This window comes from Chelonoidis abingdonii, chromosome 1 (assembly GCF_003597395.2).
Source record: "Chelonoidis abingdonii isolate Lonesome George chromosome 1, CheloAbing_2.0, whole genome shotgun sequence".
Classification (NCBI taxonomy): domain Eukaryota; kingdom Metazoa; phylum Chordata; order Testudines; family Testudinidae; genus Chelonoidis; species Chelonoidis abingdonii.
The window spans coordinates 63,342,248-63,362,349 of NC_133769.1; positions in this window are offsets into that span (position 1 = coordinate 63,342,248).

Below are 20,102 nucleotides of genomic sequence, written 5' to 3' on the forward strand. Positions count from 1 at the left end.
GGCTGAACAATAGCAGTTCTAGGCCCGGCCCTTAGGTCAGGGCGGGGCAGCAAACAGCAGTCAATAGGCTCAGGCCCTTGGCTGAGCAGTTACAGTTCTAGGCCCGGCCCTTAGGTCAGGGCGGGGCAGCAAACACAGTAAGTCAATAGGCTCAGGCCCTTGGGCAGGGCTGATCAGTAACAGTTCTAGGCCTGGCCCTTAGGTCAGGGCAGGGCAGCAAACACAGTAAGTCAATAGGAGGTTTGCGGCCTCCTCAGGCCAGGGAAAAGGGGGAGTCTGCCATCCCTGGAGGGGTAGCAGGGGGGACGCAGGCCCTCCCACTCCACTGCGTCCCATCTTGGGGCCCTAGCAGAGGCGGGGAGTTGCTGCTGTCAGTGGGGATCCAAGCCACAACACACTAACATTGGTTCTGGCAGTGTTGCAGCCAGACTGGGGTCGGCTACCCCCAGGCCACTTCCACTCTCCCCCTCATCGAGTACCTGATTCGTCGTGGTGTCAGCAGAGAGGTCAACCACCATCGGCTCCTCGGGGTAAGTGTTCACTGGTGGGCTCAATGGGTCCTCGGGGTAGTGGGCAAGCGGCAGGCTCGACTCCTCCTCAGGGTAGCGGGCAAGTGGCAGGCTCGGCTCCTTCTCGGGGTAGTGGGAGCAGGGTAAACTTGACCAGTCCTCCTTGGGGTAACGAGCTAGGGGCAGGCTCGGCCAGGCCTCCCCAGGGTAGTAAACAAGGGGTAGGCTTGGACCGCCTGGTGCGACATCAGGCCGACTGCGACCTTTTGCTGTCTCCCCAGTGGGAGTTTGGTCACAGACGTCTGGTCTCTCTGGCGGCTGGGGCTGAACTGAGCTCCGCCGGTGAGCTTTTATACTTCCAGGTCTGCGCCATGACCTCTGAGAGGAGGGCGCAGGCCCTGGTGGCCCCGCCCACAGCGGGGTTGGGAAAGATTCGTCCCGCAGCGAGGCTGTGGGATATCCCACTGCCTCACTACAAGTACTCAGAGTCTATGGCTGAATTTACACAACTGAGATTGTAGAAGGAGAGAAACCTGAGGACATTGCCCCTGAGATGAGGCTGGAGATAAGAGGCTCTTGCAGAAAGAGGATCAGGGATGTAGCAGAAAAGTATTGCAGTAAGCAGTATGTGGCTGCTGAATACTGGGTTCTTTGGTTGGACCCCAACATAGTGAGTGGGCCTGGGTTTCTTTTCCAGCCACAAGTGTGTACCTAAAGATGACAGAGCTTATCTGGGAATCCAAACAAAGGGCTGAATTTAAAAGGCTCAGAACCGGGGCAGAAAACCTTAGTGAGGGCAAATAGACTGTTGATTTATTGGACTCTTTAATAACCCAGAAGGGGTTCATTTGGACCTTGTGACTTGGCAGGGCAGCCAAGACACTGAAGACCTGCAAAGGTGGGCGGGCAGCCTGCAGGCAGTGCCGGGGTGAGAACAGGCTGATGGTATTACGTCCAGCTACTAGAAGGCTCTCCAGAGCTTAGTGCCTCTTTACAATCACATAATGTATTTAAAGACTTATGAGTTCCCTAATAGATTCCAAGGCAATTATCCCAGAATCATAGAATTGTAAGACTGCAAGGTACCTAGAGAGATCTTCTAGTCCAGTCCCCTGCACTTATGGAAGGGCTAAATATTATCTACACAATTCTTGGCAGGTATTTGTGTAACCTGCTCTTAAAAATCTCCAGTGATGGAAACTCCACAATCTCCCTAGGCAATTTATTCCACTGCTTAACCACTCTGACAGTTTGGAAGTTTTTCCTGATGTCCAACCTAAACTGCCCTTTCTGCCATTTAAGCCCATTGCTTCTTGTCCTACCCTGAGAGGTTGAGAACAATTTTTCTCCCTTCTTGTAACAACCTTTTATGTATTTGAAAACTGTTACCATGTCCCCCATTAGTCTCCTCTTCTCCATACTAAGCAAACCCAATTTTTTCTATCTTCCTTCATAGGTCATGTTTTCTAGACCTTTAATCATTTTTGTTGCTCTTTTCTGGACTTTCTCCACTTTGTCCACACCTTTCCTGAACTGTGATCCCCAGAACTGGACACACTACTAGAGTCAAGACCTAGTCAGCGCAGAGTAGAATAGAAGAATTACTTCTCACATCTTGCTTATAACCCATCTGCTAATACATCCCAGAATCATGTTTGCTTTTTTTGAAAAAGTGTTACAATGTTGACTGATATTTAGCTTGTGATCCACTATGATCCCCAGATTCCTTTCTTCAGTACTCCTTCCTAGGCAGTCATTTCCCATTTTGTATGTGTGTAATTCATTGTTCCACAAGCACCAACTTTTCAAAGTGCTCTGGCTCTGCCCCTGGCCCCACCACCACTCCACCCCTTTTCCCAAGGCCCCACCCACACCATGCCTCTTCCCACCCCTGCTCCACCTCTTCCCACCCCAACTCTGCTCCCTCCCCTGACCATGCCGCCTTCTCACTCCTCCCCTCTCCCTCCCAGCCTCCTGCCTGCACACCGTGAAACAGCTGATTGCGGCGGGTGGGAAGCATGGGGAGGGAGAGGGAGGCGCTGATCCACATAGCCTGCTGGTGGGCAAGAGGTTCTGGAGGCATGGGGGGGAATTGGTAGGAGGGGTTCCAGTGGGTGCTCAGCACCCACCATTTTTTCCCTGTGGGTGCTCCAGCTCCGGATTATCCACAGAGTTGGTGCCTATGGCTTGTTTCTTCCTAAGTGGAGTACTTGGCATTTGTCCTTATTGAATTTCATCCTATTTACTTCAGAACATTTCTCCAGTTTGTCCAGATCATTTTGAATTTTAATCCTATCCTATAAAGCACTTGCAACTCCTCCCAGCTTGCTGTCATCCACAAACTTTATAAGTGTACTCTATATGACAATATCTAAATCATTGATGAAGATTTGGCCAGGAATGGTGTCCCTAGCCTCTGTTTGCCAGAAGCTGGGATTGGGTGACAGGGCATGGGTCACTTGATGATGGGTCACAAGTTCATTCCCTTTGGGGCACCTGCCATTGGCCACTGTCAGAGTACAGGATACTGAGCTTGATGGACCTTTGGTCTGACCCAGTATGGCCATTCTTATGTTCCTATATTGAAAAGAACTGGACCCAGAACTGATCCCTGTGAGACCCCATTCAATAAGCCCTCCTAGCTTGCCTGTGAACCACTGATAACTACCCTCTGGGAACAGTTTTCCAACCAGTTATACACCCATCTTATAAGTAGTTCCATCTAGGTTGTATTTTTACTCAGAGTTTTAAACCCAAAACAGTAGTAACTTAACTGTTTCACTCCAGGTGGTGTCAGGAATACATCAATGGGAACATAGTACTTCTAGCTGCTGAAAAAGTGATACAAATAAATATGCTGTTATCTAAAACTACTATTTATTAGATCTAAGCACACACAAACATAAAGAATAGGTTTAGAATATCCCAAATAATTACCTAAAATCTGAAATGGTATTGAGCAATTAGCAGCAGGTCAGCAATGGCTGGTTGCTTCCCCACCAGGGAGTAGCGTGTCTCTCAGGATAGCTTCAGAGAACAGCTCCAAAGTACACTCTATTATCTAGTATTTTCATAACTGGCTTTTAAAAAATACATAGCTCATTGTGCCCCCTACTGGGTCATCACTTCAGTAAATTACTTATCAATAAAACATTCCTAACAATCTTAGCCATAATAAGTTCTGTGTCAGAGGTGCCAAAAATGAAGGTCTCCATCCACTTATTTTCTTTCAATCTAATAATGTATTATCTCTTTTCACTCCTCCGTCCATTCTGATTAGCAGAAACTGAAAGTCTGCAACTAATATTTGATCTTGCCTCCAAAAGCCCTACTTTTCCAAATTAACCTTTAACTATCTGGTAATCAATTTCATTAACTAATGGTGGCTAAATGCACACAGTATCACTACAATTAGCTTGATCAAATTTTGGGGTAACACTTCTCTCTGTTCTGGAATAACACAATTACATTAGTTTGTTCATGAGAAGGCCATGTAAGAAGGCCATCAAAGGCCTTACTAAAGTCAAGATAAACCACATCTACCACTTCCCATCCATCCACAAAGCTTGCTACTCTGTCATATAAAGCTGACATGAATTGTTCTTGCCAAATCCATGCTGACTGTTACTTATTACCTTATTATCGTCGAGATGTTCGCAAATTGGTTGCTTAATTATTTGCTCCATTATCTTTCTGGGTACAGAAGTTAAGGTGATGGGTATGTAATTCTTTAGGTTGCCATTTTTACTCTTTTTATAGATTGGCACTATATTTATTTTCCAGTCCTCTGGAATCTCTCTCGTCTTCCATAACTTTTTGAAAATAATCGCTAATGGCTCAGACATCTCCTTAGTCAGCTCCTTGAGTAGTCTAGGATGTATTTCATCAAGCTCTGGTGACCTGAAGACATCTCACATATCTAAGTAGTTGTTCTCTTGTTTTTTCCCTGTTTAGCCTCTGATCCTACCTCATTTTCACTGGTATTCACTATTTTAGACAATTGTGATCAATTAGTCTGACACTCTGATTAGAATAGGCCATACAACTTCCCCAAAATAATTCCTAGAGTATATCTTTCAGAAAAACATCCAATCCCTTGATTTACAAATTGTCAGTAATGAAAAATCCACCGTGATTGGTAAATTGTTCCAATAGTTAATTACTTGCACTATTAAAAATTTACACCTTATCTCCAGTCTCAGTTTGTCTAACTTCAAATTCTAGCCATTGGATCATATTACACATTTCTCTGTTAGATTGAAGAGCCCTTTATTAGATATTTTTTCCCATGTAGAGATGCACAGACTATAATCAAATCACTCGTTGTCCTTCTCTTTATTAAGCAAAATAGATTGAACTCTTGCTATAAGACACATATTTTAGCCCTTAAATTATTCTTGTGGTTCTTTTCTGAACCCTGTTTGCTCCAACATCCTTCTTGAATTGTGGGCACCAGAATCAGACAAACCAGTGCCAAATATAAAGATGAAATAACTTCTCTACTCCTACTAGTGATTCTTCTGTTTATACATTAAATTTTTTGGCCATAGGATTGGATTTAATTAACTCTTTTGGCCACAACACTATGGGAGCTCATGTTCAGCTGATTAGCCATCATGACCCCCAAGTCTTTTTCTCAATGACTTCTTCTCATAATTGAATCCTTCATCCTGTAAGTATGACCAACATTCTTTGTAACTAGATGTAGATATTTACATTTAACTATATTAAAACACTTTTATGTGCTTGCACACAGATCACCAAGCAATTCAGATTGCTCTGAATCAATGCTCTTTCCCCATTATTATTTAGCACTCCTCCAATTTTTGTGTCACCTACAAACTTTATTAGTGATGGTTTTATGTTTTCTTCCAGGTCATTGATAAAAATGTTAAATAGTGCAGGACCAAGAACTGATCCCTCCTTAGTCTTCTTTTCTCAAGACTAAATATTACCATACTTTTACAACTTTCCTCTTAGGTCAAAATTTCTAAACCTTTATCACTTTTCTAGCTGTCCTCTGGATTCTTTCCAATTTTTCCACACTTTTTCTTCAAGTGTGGACAAAGTACTTGGGCTGAGGCTTCAGTAGTACTGAATAGACTGTTTTACATATGAAACGCCTGTTAATATTGGCCGGAATATTAGCCCTTTTTTTTTTCAACAGCATCACATTGTTGGCTCATATTCAATTTGTAATCCACTATAGCCCCAGATATGCTTCAGCCTAGCTATTAATTCCCCATTTTGTAGTTGTACTTTGGATTTTTCATTACTAATTTCATCTTGTTGATTTCGGACCAACTTTCCAGTTTGCGAAAGTTGTTTTTAATTCTAATCCTGTCCTCCAAAGTTCTTGCAACCCCTCAGAGCTTGGTATCACTTGCAAACTTCGTAAGTAGGATCTTCACTCCATTGTCCAAGTCATTAATGAAAATATTGAATAGTACTGGACCTATGACAGACCATTGCAGGACCTCACTAGATACGTCCTCTCAATTTGACAACAAAATATTGATAACTGCTCATTGAGGAGCTATGTTTTTAGAAAAAAAAAATCTAAAGTTCTAGGTTTTGTTCTACTATAGAATGAAGACAAACATTGAAACTTCAGAATTTTCCTGAAATAGACCTCTTGTTTTCAGGCCTGCCCTACTTAGAAGTTAAGAATGGGCATTTGAGTAAGCACCACCTGTTTGGTTTGTTTCTCTAGTCCCTGTGCTTAGTAAGATTCTTATATTGTTAAATGCTGCACTCCTGCACCTTTAATCTTGTTTAAAATAACAGCAGTTATATAAAGTTGTTTAAAGTCATTGTGTCTTGCCATGAAAGTCATTGGGCTTTGGGTCAAGTCCTATATCACTGATGCCCTACATAACTACACTCCCCTTTATTTTAACTTTTTTGGGGGGGGGAGTGAAATTTGGGTATAATTCTCAGACATGTGAAACACAGAACCATTTTTGCAAAAGGTAAACTAGGGGATCAAAGAATCTTTAAGTATCTCTGCAGCAGAAACCTTAAACACAAATCCAATTCAATGATGCAACATCAGGCCATCTGTACGTGAATTATCCATCTTCTAAAAGGATAAAAGAAAGGGAATATGATGGTTACCAATAATCAGTCTAAGTGGAGCTAACTATAATGTGTGTGTGGCGGGGGGGAGTATTTGTATTTTTATTATTCTCTCAACACTAAGTTTTGTCTCTTGAGTATAAACTTGATTTTTTTTTTGCTGAAAAGTTTCATTTGTCAAAAAATCAAAACTTCATTTCTGAACATACTTCTTTCATTTAAAAACTGAAAACTTTTCAGCTGAAAACAATACTGTTAGATTTTCAGTTGCTGAAGTATATTTTTAATTACATTTCTCACGGCAACATTTTAATGACTTTTTGTTTCTGTCAGAATTTTCATATGAAAAAAAAATCATTCCCTGATCATCTGTGCTTGAGAGTTAGGAAATTGTAAGATGTTGGGAGCACCTTTAATAGCTGAGGATTCTGAAGGGAGGACACTATGCTGATATAAGGTGTAATGCCTTGTGTGTGTTGGAGGGGGAGAGATGATGAATATACCAGAAGTGCTCCCTCACTCATCCTTTGCAATACCCAGACAACCACCTACTCCACTTGGTCATGGAGCAATGTAGGGCTCTCTAGCCTACTCTCTTTGTGCTTTTCAGTGATTTGCAGTCAGATTATGGCTGCACTGTGCCTCAGTGTGCTACTCCTTCTCTCCACTCTAACGCACCTCTGATTTGGAAGTGAGAATTGATATATACTCTAGTTTTCTACAGCTGTGGAAGTGCTGGATATCTCTTACAAAGTGGCCTATGTGCAGGGTAGATCTACAATGAACATGGGATTTTGACCAAATGGATGGATGAATGAAGCTTTCTAGTTATGGGCATGATCCAAAGCCTACTGAAGTCAATGGAAAGATTTCCACTGAATTTAAATAGCCTGTGGATCCGCACTTATATGAACTGCCTCAGTTTGCCACTACCTTATCTGTACACAGCCTGCATTGTTAATATATTGACTGTTTTGGCATGGTTTATAGTCCATTGAGCATTTATTTTTTTATCTTCTTTCACAGGAAACCCAAGTTTAGTAGCAAGAAGTGTTGCTTTCTGTAAAGTTAATTTTGGTTCATATTCAGATATTTTAACTTATTTAACACATACGGATGGCTTCTATTTAGTATTGTCTGATGCTTTTACCATTTTGATTTTTTTTCCTTAATAAAATTATTAATTATAATGATATATGATTAGAGTACTATTTTAATATATTTAGTCTATTGAGTACCAGCCTCCTAATGACATTAGATTTTGCTTCAGATTATGTTGCATTTGTTCAGAGTTTTTCGTTTTGAGCTGCCTATTGTCTAATTATACTTGCTTGATTCTCTGTTAAATCTTCTAGAGCTGAATGAATTGACGCTATCATCATCTCCTCCACTGGAGTAGGTTTTGGTACTAATGAAAATTTAAAACCTCAATTTAAGCCATTAAATTCCTTTTCTCTTACTTTTTATGACCAATGTTACAACTATTTTTATAATTCTAGCATGATTAATTATGTCATTCATTCTTCGATTTTAATCAACTTTTCAAAAGTTTTACTGACTGCATTTTACTTTCTTCAAACACTGCCATATGCCTGTTTACACAGTCTAGCTGAAGCCATAACATTTTCTTAGCCAAAGTGTTTTTCAACTTGGAATGTAGCTGCTTAGTCATTCAACTATTCATTTTGTGCTCACTGATTCTGAATAGTAACTAGATGCCATTTCATTCATCTGTTTTTTTAAGAAATTGGCTGAGTGGTGACAACAGAAAAACAATGATGTAAACTCATACTACAGATGTGTCAAGGATATATCTTTTGTCAGTCATTCTCATCTCTTGAGAAGTTTGGTTATGCCGACTTCACCACCTAAGGAACTTTACCTTTTTTTAACTCTAGTGTGGCCTAATTCAAAGCCATTGAAGTCAAGGGGATTTTTTTTTTCACAATGACTTTGTCAGGCTTGGAATAGAGCCATTTCCGCTTTGTGGATATTTATAGGGGTAAGCCTGCTCTTCAGGAGAACTCTATGTCAGGGAACTGCTGGGTAGCTATAACGTTCTTATTATGATCATTATAAGATCAATGTTCACTTGAATGTGCTGCACAGAATGCCCTTTTTATAACCACAACCCAAGTTTAGTTGAACCATCAGTTTCCATTCACGATGGTTTACAGTGAGGGACTAAATGTCAGACTACATGAACTGAAGGGCTCCTTAGTAAACTGCATGTTAGAGGTCTAAAGTAACCCTTTAAAAAGATCTCTAAAACAACTGTGTACATTGATTGTTAACCTTATGTTCTAAGTAGTGTTTAGCTCTGTGAATGATTGTTCATTATTTTGGGATCTTTTCAGAATCAGTGCTCTTTTATAACTGTCCTTTGACCACTTATTTCATCAACTCAATAGTCCCATCTTTAGCAATTATAAAATTTAAAGCAAATTCAATTAATGATTTTACCATACATTTGGGGTTTTGTAGTAGTCCCAGTTTAAAAAAAGGTTGAAGAGAAAAATATTATTCTATTCTTTCTTAAGATCAACAACAGGCTATAGCTCATGTATCCAGAATTGTTAGCTTTAGCTTGGCTATTGCTGGTGTACAGTACGCTGTGGGTATTACATGAGTGTCCACTATACTGACAAGAGAAGAAGGAGCATTAAACTTGTAGTAAAGTCTATAACAGCCTCAGTATCAGAAAGACTTGCAGCAAAAATAATTTATGGCAGCATTTTTAAATAACGCTTATGATCAGGGTATTGAACTGCCATGATTAAAAACATGTTAAGGTATAATCTTTGGAACTAACAATAAGGGAAAGTATGAGCATTGCTACTAGCAGTTGCAGCCTGAAACATGAAGCAAAACCTAGCAAATCAGATAGAATTGGCGAAATGCTAAGTAAAATTTAAACCCAAAGTTTGCTAAGTTTGCATATCCCTAGCAGTTCACCAAAAAAAAGTTGATGGCCAGTGCATCTGTGGGTTTGGTACAGTGAGGGAAGCATAACACTCATCAGGGGGTTATATCTGCACATCACAGTTACGTGGGGTGGGCGGGGGCGGGAGGACCAATTCTCTTTCCTCACAAACTAACACAGAGTAAGGTTCTCCCAAAGTGAATCTTGCTACCAGCCATGATTATCCGTGTGAAGGACTGTACCTGTGCTGCCAAGGCATCACAGTTCTGACAGCTGTGCTTCCTTTACGTGGAGAGCTTACCCAGAGGACATGTGGGGCTATTTCTAATGTCCTCATGTCAATAGAAGGGGAGGACAGCATGGAAGAACTTCCATCTGCAGGTTTTTGTTGCTGCTTTGGCTACTGGAACTGCTGTTGAGTGCTTATCTCTTTCACAGTATTGCCTACTGCAATGAACTTTTCACTTGCTTGGTCTCTCCTTCAGAGCTGAATACAGGTCTTCATCAGGATGGGTGCGTAGTGTGTGAATAAAAACACTACAATTTCAGAGAATCCTCCATGGAAAAGGTTAGTACAATTGTCTTTTCCAAGCCCTCTTTGTCTTCTACCTGCCATAGATTTTGGGCCCTTCAGTTGACCTACTGATGGGCTTTCTTTAAGTCTGGAGTAGGGTAAAAGGAAACAGCAAAGGAAGAAGTGATAATTCCGTCTCTTTATATTAAGCAGTGGCATAACTTATGTATTTACCAGGAGGAAAATAGGTTTCTAAAGTGCTGAAATTTATGGCAACTTACTGTGGATCTTGATTTGTCAGAAATGATTTTGCTCAAATAAATTGTAAAACTGCTTTGTATTTATGCAATTTTATTTTAATTGGGGGAGAAATGAATGCTGTCAGGCCTAGAGTGTGATTGATTTGTAAATGTTCTGACACTAAAGAAATATATTGTTCTGAAATAGTTGGTGTAGTATTTTTCTTCTGGTCTGTTCACACATCTTGAATGAAATAATTTACACTTATTAATTAGGTAATTAAGAAATATTCAGAAGCTATTGTTAACAAAGCTAGTTTAACCTTATTGTTTTATAAAATTTTTAATCACAGCCAAGAGAATATTTTTAGACAATTATATTTCATCACACTTTCATAAATATAGTATTTTTGTATTATAATTAGGGATATATATTCTGTATTATAAATAAGGATGTATACTAAACCCATTAAACCCATTAAAGATCCCTTATTCTGCATTTCTATTTTTCTTCCAATTACAGAAGGGAAATGCATTATTAAAAATAATGAATCCACTTAAATATTTTGGGTTTGAAAACATTCTATAGATTTTATCTTCTAAAGTTCAAGTTCTGTTAAAAAATTGTTTTAAAACTGCCTTGATGAGTATATAAACATTGATGATATGTAAAAGCAGCAAAGAATCCTGTGGCACCTTATAGACTGACAGATGTTTTGGAGCATGAGCTTTCCTGGGTGAATATTCACCCACGAAAGCTCATGCGCCAAAACATCTGTCAGTCTATAAGGTGCCACAGGATTCTTTGCTGCTTTTACAGATCCAGACTAACACGGCTACCCCTCTGATTGATGATATGGAACATGCAGTACAGTAGGCCAGATTCTCAGTTGGTATAAATTAGCATAGCTCCAATGTGCATCAGTTTAGAATCTGTTCCATTTTTAAAAAAAGATTAATTCACTTTAAAAGAACAAAAAGAACAGGAGTACTTGTGGCACCTTAGAGACTAACAAATGTATTTGAGCATAAGCTTTCATGGGCTACAGCCCACTTCATTGGATGCATCAACAAGTCCTCCTGTTCTTTTTGCGGATACAGACTAACACAGCTGCTACTCTGAACAGTAACTTTGTATCTGCATGTTAATAGCCTTCCTCATGTAATGCTATTCCCATGAAATCCTTATGATGTTTTAACAGAAGAGACACAGGTAATCTTCTACCTCCATTATAATCAAGTCATTAATTGATATGTATCTTTTTTAAAACATACCTCATCAATCATAGACTTTACTGGCCTTATGTGGCTTTCTGTTTGATCCTGTTTGCCAACTCCTGTAGAGTTCCCTGTACAAAAAGCTATCTGATCCTGAAATGTAGTTCACTGTTTCATTTCTGTTCAAAAAGAAAGAACAGCTCTTCTGTTAAAAATCTCCCTGCAATTTTGATGATCTGCTATTCCCACTCTGCCAGCTACATCTAGGTCTCGGGAGACTACTATATATGTCTATTGAAAACATTAGCTCCATTTTGGATATGTGAATCAAATTTGGGATAAATAATCCTGGATAGCTGTGTGTGTGATGAGGTTTTGTGCAAGAATGATATTTTTGTTGATCAACCAATTGATGCTTGTTTCAGATGCTGCCCAATCAAGGGGGTAAAACTGGTGTTTAGAAGCAATAGCCATAGGATGGTATGTTCTACTTTCTTTTGGTCATAAAACCTACAGTGGGTTATCAGAACAAATCATCTTTAGGATTAGCAATATGCAAAAGCCATAAACTAGCATAATCAATATGAATTAGAGACATAAGTCGAGCCTAGAACATCCCAATTTTCTATACTACAAAAACCCTGCCCTGTATATCAGTGTTCCTAGATTTGATCTAGACAATACAATTTCTGACCTCTTTCCCTGCCCTGGAGTCTGTAAAATCAAATATGCTGCTTGTGTCACTTGTTGCACAAAAAAAGAACCAAAGTTAATCAAGTGTAACTCAAACAAAACACAGCATTTGTAAGTTATAACCCCCATTAGCATTGGATTGTTTTCTCTCTCTTTCTGTTGTAAAGATGCATCATTCTGTGGTACAATGGCAATCAACAGATGGATTATGTTTAGTGCTGGAAATGCCTTTGCTGATTTCTTAAAGAAATCTCACCAGTTCTTATTTTCTCTCTGTGGGGACTCAATTTTCAAAGGTCTTCAACTCTACTTTTTATCAGAAGAGAGTTTGAGAGTGTCTGGATGAGTGCAAACATTCAGAGCGATTAATCAACAACATGATCACAAAGTACCTGGAGAAATATAGACGGAAGAAATATACTCACTAAGCTCCATAAACCCAGCTAGAATGTTATAAGAGGGAAAGCAATGGTTATAATTGATCTTCATCTCAAAATACTGTTCTGAATGTTGTCACAGATGAGGTTTTTGCAAGTACAGCATCAAAGGCATCATTTTAATTGATTAAAAAGTGGTTTAGAGCAGGAGGGCATATTGCAAAAGTAAAGGGCCAGGGGAGAAACAGCTAATTAATGGTGTACAACTGTGACTGTTATTGAATCTGATTCTTTTCTTTTTGGGGGGTTGGATTAACAACAAACATGAGACATAATTGGCTAAAACCCAAACAGCATAATTATTAGTGGTATACTGTCAAACATGGGAAGTGGCACTGAGTGGGGTCCCCAGGAGCCAGTCCAGGGTCCAGCATAATTTAATATATTCAGTAATAACCTAGAAGATGGAGAGAATGCTGGTGCCATTTGCTGATGATAAAAGACTTGGAGGGACAGCAACTGCCTTAGAGAATAGAGCTTAAAATAATGCATGATCTTGAAAGATTAGAGGCTAAAATCAATAAAATCTTAATTCAGTAGGGACAGATGCAAAGTGGCTTATGGGAGGAGAAATAAATATGCACAAGTACTACCACACTGTCAGTGTTCTTCCATTCTGTAAAGCACAGACGGATTATAGGACCAGATCCAGTAAGAAGTTCAGCACCACTGCTGGCAAGTTACTGAGTGCTCTCAACTGCTTCTAAAGTCAATAGGCAATGAGGGTATACAGCACCTTGCTTAAGGTACCCAGTACCTCAAAGGATCATACTCATAATATGGGATAGAATTGATAAGTTAACAACTCTGCAGTGAACTGTTTCTTCTAGAAACAGCTTATTCTGTTTTGTAGATTAGGCCGTGAATCACAAGAACCTGAGTTCTAGTCTGACCATTGACACGGACCCCTCTTAATGTTTTGCACTAATATAGTGCTAGATATTATGCTAATATTATTTACATGATATTGGCCCTTGGATACCGTGATGATATACACATTAGGAATGTGCAGATGGGTAATTATTATTTAGTTATGATGTAGTTTGATAGCATTATCCACACTATAAATGAGGGAAATTATGTCCAGAAGAAAGTAAGTGACTTGCCTAATTTCACACCCTAGAATCCAATTCCTGACTCCCAGCTAAATATCCCATTTATCCAGGCAAACTGCCAAACCAGGACTATAAAACAAGTTAAATTAGATAGTGGCAAAAAGCTTGAGAGCACTCTGGTGAGATATTGCTAAAAATGGCTGAAATCTCATGTGAGATACCATTGATTTTAATTTCAGAAGAGACCATTAGAGCTTCTTGTCTGACCTCTGTATAGCACAGGCCAATTAATTTCACCCGCATACACGTTATTGGGCTCAATACAGGGGTATTTGACTACAGTATATCTTCCAGAAAAATGTTGAGTTTTGATTGAAGACACTGAAAGTTGAAGAAGCTACCCCTTCCTTTGGTTGCTTGGACCAGTGGTTAAATGTATGCCTTTTTCTAATTTGGCTTATGGTTTTTACCTTCCTCTACTAAATTAAAGAGCCCTATAGTACCTGATACTTGCTCTCAGTATATAAGTACTTTCACAGGGAGAAAGTCACACCTTGAGCTTCTTTTTGATAAGCTAATCCAATTGAGATCTTTAAGAGTCTCATAGAGACATTTTCTTCAGTCCTCAAATCATTTTTGTGGCTCTTTTTGCACCCTCTTTAATTTTTCCACAGCCTTCAAAAATATGGACACTAGAACTGTGTGCCACATTCCAGCATCAGTCTCACCAGAGGCAATATCATTGTCCTACTCCTAGTTAGTACTCCCCTTTTCATACATCCAAGGATTGTATTACTCCTTTTTGCCATAGTACCACACAAGAGCTCATGCTGTGGTGTTTACCCACGATGATCCCAGAGTCATTACTCCCTAGGATTCAGTTCCATATTCTGTAGGTATGGCCTGCATTCTTTGTTCCTAGATGCATTAGCTTGCATTTGGCTGTATTAAAACAATTTTTTAAATGAGCCCATTCTACCAGATGATGCAGATTGCTTTGCACTAATTGCTTAATCCTCATCAATATTTTGCACTCCACCTATCCATCATTCCCAACCTTTATTTTTCCAGTGATTGTTATATTTACTTCCAGATAAGTGATAAAAATATTGAAGAGTATCAGGTAGAACTCATCCCTGCTGAACCCCATTAGAAACACCCCATTTGCTGTTTCTTCATTATCAACTATGTCTGAGATTTGCCTGTCATCCAATTATTAATCCATTTCACATGTACTTTATTGATGGTATATATTGCTATTTTTATCAGACTATCATGTAACACTAAGTCAAATGCCTTACAAAACCTAAGTGTTACACATCTCAGTTGCCTTTATTAACAAAATTTATTATTTCATGAAAGAATGAAATCAGATTTGCTTGACAATGCCTTTTTTCCATAAAACCATATTGATTGTCAGTAATATTCACCTCCTTTAGTTCTTCATTAAATCCTGTAAACGAGCTAAAAATGAATACATTTCATTCAGTTTTGGATCTGAACTGGAATCAAAGGAGTGCAGTCTGGTTTTGATCTATAAGTTTTAATGAGAACTTCTCCTACTTCCAGACTTTTGAAGAGGTTCATATTACCCATTCTGATTTGTGTTCCATATCTAAGTAACACCCATTTTCCTATTAAATACAAACTCACTTTTAGGGGGCCTGTAATCTGAGCCCCACCGCCTAAGGCTGAAGCCCTTGGGCTTCAACCGTGGGCCTTGGGCTTCAGCTTCGGCCATGAGTGGTTGGGTTCAGGGTTTGATCCAGGGCCCCAGCAAATCTAAGCCAGCCCTGGAAACCCCCTTATAATGGGGTAGCAACCTACTTTTGGAGTCCCAACTCACAGTTTGAGAATTGCCGAGTCCTAGCACATGCTTATCTCTAAACCAATACTACTAAAATATCCTGGCTAACTACATATGTGGTCTTGTCTCAGTAATCTCTGTCCTCAGAAAGAATGAGGGTGCTACTTACGGATGAATACAGCTGGGTGGGAAACTGTTTTCCCATCCTGTAAAAAACTGAGACTTTGAATTATTTTCTTCTTGTAAAATGGAATAAAATGTCAATAGTTGAAACTTTCATAAACCAATAATCCAAAAACACTTCAGACCAGGTTGTTGAATCATTGTTTATACTTTGACCATCTACATTTTGTAACCATTTTTTAGTATAGATTTACTAAAATTTTGAAACAGAATCACTTTGAATGGAGAAAAACAAGTTGAAACCAATTTGTTGAAACTAAGCCTTTCCTAGGTGATGTTTTTAGTATGGATGAATCAACATTTTCCAGTGAAGAAACATTTTGTCAGAAAATTCACAACTAGCTCTACTGATAATTGACCAAATTATCCAGTTGGCAGGTGCTTGTGCTTTTGGTGCAGAAGGTCCTGGGTTACACTCCCTTATGACAACCAGGGTGTCAGTAGGTATTCTGTCAAGGTTTGTTAAACTTACTTTTATTGATTACCTGTCAGTATCCTAAGCAACCTAAATAACAAAATAGAAAATTCATCCAACTTGGTCTTCCATGACCTTTTTTATTAGGAAAGTATTAGTTGGACGAGAGCCAATCATGTCAGTCAGAAATAGTGATAGGTAATACATTCATGTTCAAAAGTCATCTGTCTAGATAATAAAAAGTAGTGAGCTAATTCAATCTATCTAATTAATTATAAGAATTCTCCCATAACCAGCAGTGAAGAGTTGTCAATTCGTTGCTTTGTGTAGGATCAGGAAAGGGAATCTTCAGTCTCTAAACATGCTATAAAACAGCACTAGCATAATTATTCTTACCAAGTACATGCACAGTTCTAAACAGATGCTTGCTATTATTGATTGCCTGTCATCACTGTCCTTAGCAACTAAATACGGCAATAGAAAAGCACCTACATGTTTGGAAATATGACCCCAAATCAACTAAGCAACCAAAAGTGGAAATAATTCATAAAAGTTTATGGCTGTAGACAAGAAGATTTATGCTAAAGCATATATTATGGCCCTAGACAAGAAGATTTATGCTAAAGCTATCCACTGCTTCAAAAACAATAAGACAGACACTTCTCCAACTGCCAGTGCAACACTTGAAAATTGTAAATACCTCTTTTTCATACTTTTTGAAAAGCTGTTTGTTTCAGCTCATCATACAAAATAGCATGTAGTGTTTTGACAATGGAATCAGATGGAAAAGGCTCAGAGACAATACCCTGAAAAATAAGATGATTTAGCAGTGACTATAGCTGCCTCAATATCAGATTTTGGCATGCAGTGACTCTTTAAATAACAATGCCACCATATGTTCAGTAGTTCTTCATTTGGCAGACTGGTGTCCACTGTTAGAAAATCCATTCTAATACCAAGAAAATGTTATCACCTGTGATAGACCCGCATGTTCAGAATTTGAGGATAACACTAATTCAGTTGTCATCTTTTCAAATGCATGTAAACATTACACACAAGACCCACATTGATTGGGCCTTCATCCAAATAGGGAATCATCTAGGGCATGCCTACTTGCTGATTTACTGGACAGATTACAAATATGCAGTAGTAAAGACATCAATGGCTGCTCATTTAGTAGAACCACACAAAGGCACTGTTTTGTCAGAATAAAACTGCCCACTGACATGAAGAACCAAATATCCCTTGATCCTACAGGTAATGAGTTGAGTTTTAACCTACTGTCCCTTCTTTTGGTTTTGTTATCGTGTTATAATTTGAAATACATCTAACAGTCATCCCATCCCAAAGCCACTGACCAAGATTTAGTAATGGGTATATCACAGTGGTGGTATAATTTACTCAGCAGGTGAGAGTTGGGCAGGTGTTACACTGTGATAAAAGATTATTCAATGGAAGACAAAAAAAATGGCATAACAGGGATTATATTTAAACTGGAACAGACAGAACTGGATTCCACCTACCTTCAGAAATACACACAAACACATGTCTCTGCATCTACAGACTACGATCTTATAGGTTATTATTAGTTCAAATTTTCCTTTTCCCAAATCTCTCACTGGGTTCTGTCTAACACTCAAGTCAGTCTCTGAGCCTCAAGCACCTTTTGTACTTTCCTGAAGAGATGGACTCAATGACAGTGTGCCTACTTGCAGGGGTGGACATTAAACCAGACCCGTGGGATCTGAGGGCCATTTGGTTCTCCTGTTCTAGATCTCTGGGACAACATCAGTCACTGACAGGAGGCAACTGGAACAGATGCTCAGGAACATGCCATCAAACACAGAGTGACTTGACCTGCCAGCTTTTAAAGGAAGGGGCCCCTCTCCTGTCTGTTCAGCCTCTCCAGTAACTCTCAGTTTCTTTCAGTCCCAATTTCCCTCTGCCCCTCTGGCTGCCCCCTCCTCTCACCCTGTTTCTTTCAAGTTACTCCCTCAAGTTCCCCTCCTGCTTGCCCACGTCCTTCCACTGTCTCCCTCTTCCCTTCCCCTGATGGAAAGGGCCACCTCTTCTCACTTTCTTAGGATTGAGTCTCTTTCCCATATTTAGACTATTATTGCCTATAAACAACAGTGAACCCAGAAAATTGCTTTATCCAGTGCATATTAAATACCGCAGAGAAGATTAGGATCTATGCAGATGTTAAGAGAACTACCTCTAGAGTATAAAAATCCAGAAGTAACCTGAATTTTTGGTGGCTTTCGGGGGGCTTACTGAGGGCTATAACTATGCTAGGAGAAAGACTGCCTACAATTAGGGTACCTTCTTTACCTATATCAATCAACTTGTGTACTTTCTATGAAACTATTTCACTAATTTTTAAAGCTTGTCTTAAAATTTAGACATATATATATACATATTGGTCTATCTCAAGCTGTGAGAGCAGCTTCCTCTTTACTATGTTGAAGCGTTGGGTAACTAGCTGTTTCTCAGTAAGTGTGGATGTAGGTCTTTTGTCCATCCACAGTCCCCTCATACGTTTCATATATCCCCTCTCATTAGGCTCTACTGGTGTAGTAGCTTCCATCAATTCCAGGTGCTCTTGTCTCGTCCATGAATGGTTTGTTTCCAGCTAGCCCACTTATCGTCAGATTGTCCTGGTTCCTCAACATGCTTGCGCCAGGACCTTGTATCCAAAGATGAGCTGCTTAGAGAATGCCTGAGGCGAGCAGGAGACTGGGAAAGGAAGGACCAAGCAGAGATGTGCCATGGCAAGACAAACCCCAGGATGTACCATCGACAGATAGTGAGTGGGGTCTGACATTGGGAAATCCTCCATGGCTTGAAAGGGCTGGACGTAAAAGACAGCACTGACGCACTGTCATAGCAGCACTAAGGAAACAGCTGAGCACCAGATCCATTGAAGCAGGGGTCTACCACACTAGAGAGGACCCAAGTGCAGACTTGTGCAGAGAGGCCTCAAGAACAGTCCAACACATGTTGGCAGGATGTAAGATGGCAGGACAGGAACAGCCATACACTGAACGGCGACAACCATGCCGGCTGGCATGGTATTACAGGACATCCTGCCACAGGCAGGTATGGGCAATACGACCGCTCCCACAAAGACCAGACCTCGGGAGACTTCCGCAGAAGTATGGAGAATAGCAGGCTAAGAATTCTGGTTTTTTTTTTTTTCCTTTGTTTTTTTTTGTTCTGGGAACTTCACAGATTCAGACGGACAGCATTGGTACTGCCAATCAACCGACATCCCGTGTAAATAGACCAGGAGCAAAGAACGCGGTGGTGATAGGACTATTAGCACGGGCCTAGTCTGACAAGCAAAAACAGCAGGAAGAAGGAATATGAGAGCTGGCGAGAAATACCCAGGCCTGAAAAGAGGAACTAAAGAAAGCTGTGGAAAGTGTGAAGGCCAAAGTGGGGTCCAGTGGTTGTAGGAGCCCTCGGGCTGCTGACGCCTTGAAGCTGATGTGGTAGGTGGCGATCCACAGATTCCAAGGAACAGATCAGAGCTCTTGCTCCAGAAGAGTGCCAGTGACTAGGAACAGCTAAGATACTGCCGCAGACCTCAAGACTCCCAGGCCTTGTAGGAGGCCCGAGGTGAGGAAGACCATACCACCCATAGGGGGGAGAGGGCGAATTTGTTTTTTCTTTTTAATAGTATATATTCATATAATATATATATATATATATATATATATAACAGATTGAAACTTTTCTCCCACACTGTCAGTACATGACAGTTAACATTTCCATACCTGCTTCATTTCACAATAGGAACTATTCACTAAAAAGGAACTATTCTAGCTTTAGTGTGGCATCTTATAATGTCATAAATATCACCTTAATGATCCCTGCTCCTCTCTCTAATTTCTCTTCATTGCTCTTTAATGATTCCTCACAACATTTTATGTTGAGCTGTTAACCACATTTAACAATCATGCATCATGTAGAGACAACCATTTCTCTTGTTAGTTCTCCCCAAACAATATTTCTAACCAGACATTGTA